The following is a 7763-nucleotide window of genomic DNA, read 5'->3' as shown; positions in this document are numbered from 1 at the left end:
CAAGTCAATGTCTCTATTAGTTGATTTAGAAAACTGAAGCCTAATGTTGAATTTCTTTACAATGAAAATTATCACTGCAAAAGATCAGTTCAGATCAGTCACTTAGTCATGTCCGACTCTTTGCAACCCCATGGACTGAAGCACGCCAGGCCTCCCTGTCCATCACCAACTCCTGGAGTTTACTCAAACTCATGTCTATTGAGTCAGTGATGCCATCCAACCATCTCATCCTCTGTCATTCCCTTCTCCTCCCGCCTTCAATCTTTCCCAGCATCAGGGTCTTTTCAAGTGAGTCAGCTCTTCACATCAGGTGGCCAAAGTATTGGAGTTTCAGCTTTAGTATCAGTCCTTCCAATGAACACCCAGGACTGAGCTCCTTTAGAATGGACTGGTTGGATCTCCTTGCTGTCCAAGAGACTCTCAGGGGTCTTCTCCAACACCACAGTTCAAAAGCATCAATTCTTCAGTGCTCAGCTTTCTTTATAGTCCAACTCTCACATCCATACTTGACCACTGGAAAAACCATAGCCTTGACTAGATGGACTTTTGTTGGCAAAGTAATGTCTCTGCTTTTTAACATGCTGTCTAGGTTGGTCATAGCTTTTCTTCCAAGGAGGAAGTGTCTTTTAATTTCACAGCTGCAGTCACCATCTGCAGTGATTTTGGAACCTGAAAAATAAAGTCTGACACTGTTTCCACTGTTTCCCCATCTACTTCCATGAAGTGATGGGACCAGATGCCATGATCTTCGTTTTCTGAATGTTGAGCTTTAAGCCAATTTTTTCACTCTCTTCTTTCATTTTCATCAAGAGGCTCTTTAGTTCTTCTTCACTTTCTGCCATATGGGTGGGGTCATCTGCATACCTGAGGTTATTGATATTTCTCCCAGCAATCTTGATTCCAGCTTGTGTTTCTTCCAGTCCAGTGTTTCTCATGATGTACTCTGCATATAAGTTAAATAAGCAGGGTGACAATATACAGCCTTGACATACTCCTTCTCCTATTTGGAACCAGTCTGTTGCTCCATGTCCAGGTCTAACTGTTGCTTCCTGACCTGCATACAGATTTCTCAAGAGGCAAGTCAGGTGGTCTGGCGTTCCCAGCTCTTTAAGAGTTTTCCACAGTTTGTGGTGATCCATGCAATCAAAGGCTTTGGAATAGTCAATAAAGCAGAAATAAATGTTTTTCTGAAATTCTCTTGCTTTTTCGATTATCCAATGGATGTTGGCAATTTGATCTCTGGTTCCTCTGCCTTTTCTAAAATCAGCTTGAACATCTGGAAGTTCTCAGTTCACATACTGTTGAAATCTGGCTTGGAGAATTTTGAGCATTACTTTACTAGCGTGTGAGATGAGTGCAATTGTGTGGTAGTTTGAAGATTCTTTGGCATTGCATTTCTTTGGGATTGGAATGAAAACTGACCTTTTCTAGTCCTTTTCCAGATATGCAAAAGATCATATCTATCTAAATAGTAAAACTAGTTCAACCAGTAACTGTATTATGCAGACCAAAGATTCTTACTTGAAAGTGTGAACAAGCCAACCTGAAAGAAGTCAGATGCACATTAAGCACATTCCATGTTCAGTGTTTCCACTTTAGGTAATCACAGGGGTCAATGATCATTGCAGCTGTCATCTAGATAATCCAACATAATTGAAAACACTCATTGAGCAGATGTGTCTCCAGATATATTGGATACTCTCATGTTTCTGTGGCTATCAGTTTAAACAATATCAAAGTGCCTTTCTAACCCTTGGTTTCCTCTTGAGTATAAATGGGTTAAATGACATGTTAACGTAAATTGGTTAACATTAAACATAGTAAACAAGTTTTTCATATACTAATTTTATAATCAAAATCTATCAAAATGTATCCAATCAATAATTAATTTTATGACTTTTTTTAGATAAGCTTAACAAATGTGAGTCTATTTTGTCATATTATATATATGTGTGTATATATATATTTAAATTTAGAAAAAAAATAAAGAAGTTAGTAAAGGGAGTGTCTATACTTCATACCCAGTTTCATCTATCACTAACAATCATTCATTAGTATGAGATATTGGTCACAATTAATAAAAATGCTGATGCATTCTTATCAACTGAAGTTCATAATTTATTCAGATTTTCCTAGTTTTTAACTGATATTTTTTCTCTGTTCCAAGATTCTATCCATGATACCACACTACCTTTGGTTATAAAGTTTCCTTAGACCCCTTTTGGCTATGACAGTTTCTCAGACTGTCCTTGGATTAAATGACCGTAAAAGTTAAGGAGTACTATTCATTGCATAGGATGACATTCCATTGGAATTTACCTCATATTTTTTTCATGATTAGATTGTGATTATGGGTTTAGGAGGTCACAGAGGCAAAGTGCCATTCTCATCACATCATATCAGATGTACGAGCTCTGGGGAACAGTATGGATGTTCCTTAAATAAAACTACCATATGACCGAGCAGTCTTATTCTTAGGCATACACCTGGACAAAGTTCAGTTCAGATCAGTCTCTCAATCGTGTCTGACTCTTTGTGACCCCATGGACTGTAGCACGCCAGGCCTCCCTGTCCATCACCAACTCCCAGAGCTTGCTCAAACTCATGTCCATCAAGTTGGTGATGCCATCCAACCATCTCATCCTCTGTCATCCCCTTCTCCGCCTGCCTTCAATCCACCCCAGCATCATGGTCTTTTCCAGTAAGCATGGCCCCTTCCATCAGAATAAGACCCAGTTTCCCCAACAGTCATTCTCTCCCATCAGGAAGCTTCCATCAGCCTCTTATCCTTACGTGGATTGAATGAACACCACAATCACAGAGAACTAATCAAACTGATCATATGGGGCACAGCCTTGTCTAACTCAATGAAACTATGAGCCATGCCATGTAGGGCTGCCCAAGATGGACAGGTCATGGTGGAGAATTCTGACAAAACATGGTCCACTGGAGAAGAGAATGGCAAATCACTCCAGTATTTTTGCCTTGATAACTTCATGAAAAAGAAAAGAACACCTGGAGAAAACCATAATTCAAAAAAGCAGATGCACCCCAAAGTTCACTGCAGCAATTTTAAATAGAGAAGATACGTTAGCAACCAAAATGTCCATTGACAGAGGAATGGACAAAGAAGCGGTATATATATACAATGGAATATTACTCAGCCATTAAAAAAGAACAAATAATACCATTAGCAGCAACATGGGATGGACCTAGAGATTGTTATATTGAGTGAAGTGAGTCAGACAGAGAAAGACAACTATCATATGGTATCATTTATAAGTGGACTCTAAAAATGCTACTATGAACTTATTCACAGAATAGAAACAGATTTGCAGATGTAGAAAAACTTATGGTTACTGGGGGGAAGTAGGGAGGAGTGGGGAGGGATAAATTAGGAGACTGGGACTGACATATACACATTATTATATATAAAATAGATTACTAATAAGGACCTACTACATGGCACAGGGAGCTCTACTCAATACCCCATAATGATTTGTATGGGGAAAAAAACTAAAAAGAGTTGCTGTTGTTTAGTCAATAAGTTGTGTTTGATTCTTTTGTGAACCCATGAACTGTAGCCTGCCAAGCTACTCTGTCCAAAGGACTTTCCCTGCAAGAATACTGGAGTGGGTTGCCATTTCCTTTTCCAATGTGTACGTATATATATAACTGATTCATTTTGCTGTGCAAAAGAAAGTGACACAACATTATAAATCAAACTATACTCCAATAAAAAGTTTTTTTTAAGTAGAAAATGAGTGAATAACATTGTTTCAATTAATTACATACTAGCAATTCTTTCCCTTTCATTAAATACTTTTCTTTGAAATAATTGTTACAGTTGAATGTCAGCCTATTATATAACTCTATTTTACTTTAAGGACTAATGGTAAAATATACTCATGCCTAGTGTACAGTAGGAACTCAAGAAAAAGTACATTAAAATAAATTGATAAATTAAAAATTGTATTTAACCAATCTCTAGTTTGTTTTTGACTTTTTAAATTTCCTCTTGAACATTTCTGGCCATTTTCTTCTACTTTAATCAGGTGATATAATACAAATACTGTAAGATTTTTAGCTTATATTTTATATTACTGTTCACCAGCAGCCCTTGAAAGTACTTATTACTGTGTTTCTTTATCATTACTAGGTTATCATAACAAGAAGATTCATTTAACAGGTGAAGTACTGCATCTTAATTTCTTTGATTACTGGTGAGATTAAACTACTATACAGTTGACCCTTGAAAACCATGAGTTTGAATTGCATTAATTCACTTATAGGTAGATTTTTTTCCCCTAATAGTAACTAATACAGTACTGCACATTTGCAGTTTTTTGTTTGAATCCATGGATGCCGAACCATAAATATGGAGGCCCAAATATACATTATGCATGGTTGAAAATCTATGTGGAAGATTGGTGTCTTTTACCCCTACATTGTTCCATGGCCAACTATGTTTCATGCCTTTTTAGCATTTAAAAAATTCTTAGTAAGTATTCATTTTATTTTACCATTTTCGCTTTTGATGTATGTACATGCTATAAACACTATTTATGGCAACTTCATAAACTAGAAACAATATTAAATCTACATTCTCGTTGTAAATTGTTTTGTTTGTTGCCTGCCTTTTCATTTTAATTATTCTGTTTTGATGGACATCCTTCATATAATCCTGGAGAAGTAAATGGCATGCCACTCTAGTAATCTTGCCAGGAATGCCCCATGGACAGAAGAGCCTGGTGGGCTACAGTCCATGGCGTTGCAGAGCGTTGGACATGTCTGAGTGACTAACACTTTCATTTTCACTTTTCTTCATATAATACTGATGTACCAAAGTCACATAAATTAATATTTTCCATTATGCTTTTATTGAATTCCTCAATATACTTGTCTATAAACTATTTCAGTGCTCAAGAAGATTCTTATTTCTACAAGAAAATTTTAATGCTTCAATTATTAAATGAATATATGGCGTGAAATGAGAAATTCACTCTTTACTTTTTTTATATCTTTAGCCAGTTAAATCTATACCTTTGATTAAACAAACCATTGTTTTCTCCTTTTGATAACATGTTGCCTTTATCATAGATTGTATTAATGAGAATAATGGTCTCCCAAAGATGTCTACATCCTAATACTTGGAACTGTAATAAGTTTGGCTCCCTGAAAAAGAAGAAGTAAGTTTGTAGATGAACTTAGATGATTGCAGATAACTTTAAGAGAGGGGAATTATCTTGTATCTCAAGAATAGGTTCAAGACAATCAAGACGGTCTTCAAATGTGGGAAGCAGAAAAAAAAAAAAGCCAGAGAGCCCATAGTAATGTGAAGAACAGCCAGATGCTGGTTTTCAAGATGGAGAACAGTGGTCATAAGCTAAAGAGTAAAGCCAGCCTCTCAAAAATGGGGAAAACAAAGCAAAAGATTCCCCCCAGAACCTCCAGAAAGGCCCTAGTGCTGTCAACCTTGATGTTAGTCCACTAGGACCCATGTTGGACCACTGACTTCCAGACCTGTGAGATAATAGATTTATGATGTTTAAACCTCTGTATTGTGGTAATGTGTTACAGCAGCAATCGGAACTGAATATACATGTATATCACTACATTTTTCTTAAAGCACCTAGCACTTTGGATCTCTACACTTCATCTGCATGCTCACTCTTGGTGACCATATCCAGACTGTGGCTTTAAAATTATCTCCAGATTTATATTTCCCACTGATTGTCACTTCCTTGAACTCTGGACTCATCTATCTAACAGCCTATAGGTTCGCTACCTTGGGGTCCAACAGACATCTCAAACATAATTTGTCCATAACCAAACTTTTGATTACTTAAACTTTCCCAAATTATTCCTTCCCTGTCTCAGTAAATGCAACTTCTGCAGCCCAGTATCTCAAACTCCAAAAGTTGAAGGTATCTTTAAAATAACCTCTTATTTTTCCTCACATTCAACATATGATTCATCAGGAATTCATAATATTCTACCTCAAATTCCAAGTCTATTTCTCACCTCCTCCACCACAAATGTCATGGTTCAATACATCAAACAACTGAAGTTGTTTTCTAATTAGTCTTACTGCTGTCATTTTGTCTGTTACTATTAAACTAAGAATGAGATTTGGTATCTCTATCATATTTGGCACCTAGTTAGTTTTTTAATTTACTCTTCCACTGCTCTGGCCCCCAAACCCTCCAAGCTCAACCTTCAGATGTATGTGGCAATCCCTATCTGCTTTTTTAAAAAATCTTTGCTTAAATGTTATTAACATTGATTGAAAGAAGACGTCTCTGTTCAGAGGCCACCCTACATAAACTGGAAATCCTCTGTGACTGTCACACTACTCTCATTTATGTTTCTAAATAACTTATCACCATCAGTTGATGATAGATAGGGAAACCTGGCATGCTGCAGTCCATGGGGTTGCAGAGTCAGACACAACTGAGTGAATGAACTGAGCTGATCGCTATCAGATTTTGGCCAGTACTTTTGCTTCCTGATGTGAACAGCCAACTCATTGGAAAAGACCCAGATCCTGGGAAAGATTGAAGGCAAAAGGAGAAGAGGGTGGTAGAGGATGAGATGGTTGGATAGCATCACTGATTCAATAGACTTGATCTTGGGCAAACTCCGGGAGATAGTGAGGGACAGGGGGGCCTGGCGTGCTATAGTCCATGGAGTCACCAAGAGTCAACCCCAACTTAGCGAGTGAACAACAAGAGCATCACTATCAGACATTATGTAACAAATCTATGAGTTGATTTATAAATGGTTTTTCTACCTGTTCTAAGCTTCCCAGGTGGCTCAGTGGTAAAGAATCTGCCTGCCAAGCAAGAGATGAGGGTTCCATCCTTGGCTCAGGAAGACCCCCTGGAGAAGGAAATGGTAACCCACTCCAGTATTCTTGCCTGGGAAATCCCATGGATAGAGGAGCCTAGTGGGTTACAGTCCATGGGGTCGAGTAAGTGTCAGACATGACTTAGTGACTAAAGAACAGCAAAGTGAAATCTGAGAGAACAGGGCTATATTCTGTTTTCTAACTAATATACCCCCAATATTTAGATTAGTTCCAAGAACACAGTATAGGTTCAGCAAATATTTTTTAATTGATTGAAAGCACACTTGAATTATTTCTGAACTTTCTATTCTGCCTCATGAATCTCTAGAGTTTAATATGTTACAGATCTATATGTGTTCTTTGTTTTCATTTGTCATTGGGCTGGATTTTGGCTTTTTTCCAGATGAACTTTAAATAGTTTTGTGAAATTAATAACAAAAAAGACCAGACTGGATTCTGAAAGGATTTATGTAAATGGTATTAGTACTTGAGAAATGGCCAACAGTTTCCATTATTAAAGCTTCTTATCAGTTTCCTAATTTACAGCTCAGTAATTATTATGTATATAGCTTACATTTGGGGTGTTCTTATTTTGTTAATTTTATTCCTAATTTTGTTTTCTTTTGCTATTATGATTTGGGTATTTTATCCATTATAATTTTAAACTGTAAAATGAGAAGGCTGTTAATTTTCTGCACTTATTTTGCCACCAGACAAGTTCTTGTATCATCTGCTTAGTTCTAATGGTTATCTGCTCTTTACAGACGAGGAAATGAAGCAACTAAAAACATGCTAAAGAATGCTCAGCATCCAAACTCAAGTTCCGATGAATTTCAGTTCAGATTCTCTGTTTCAAAGATGCCCGTCCCACATAGTATGTCTGCATAAAGTCTGTTATAAAATGATGGCTCTC

The sequence above is a fragment of the Ovis canadensis genome, chromosome 1, assembly GCF_042477335.2.
Source record: "Ovis canadensis isolate MfBH-ARS-UI-01 breed Bighorn chromosome 1, ARS-UI_OviCan_v2, whole genome shotgun sequence".
In the NCBI taxonomy this organism is placed as follows: domain Eukaryota; kingdom Metazoa; phylum Chordata; class Mammalia; order Artiodactyla; family Bovidae; genus Ovis; species Ovis canadensis.
Note: the sequence above shows the minus strand (reverse complement) of the source record.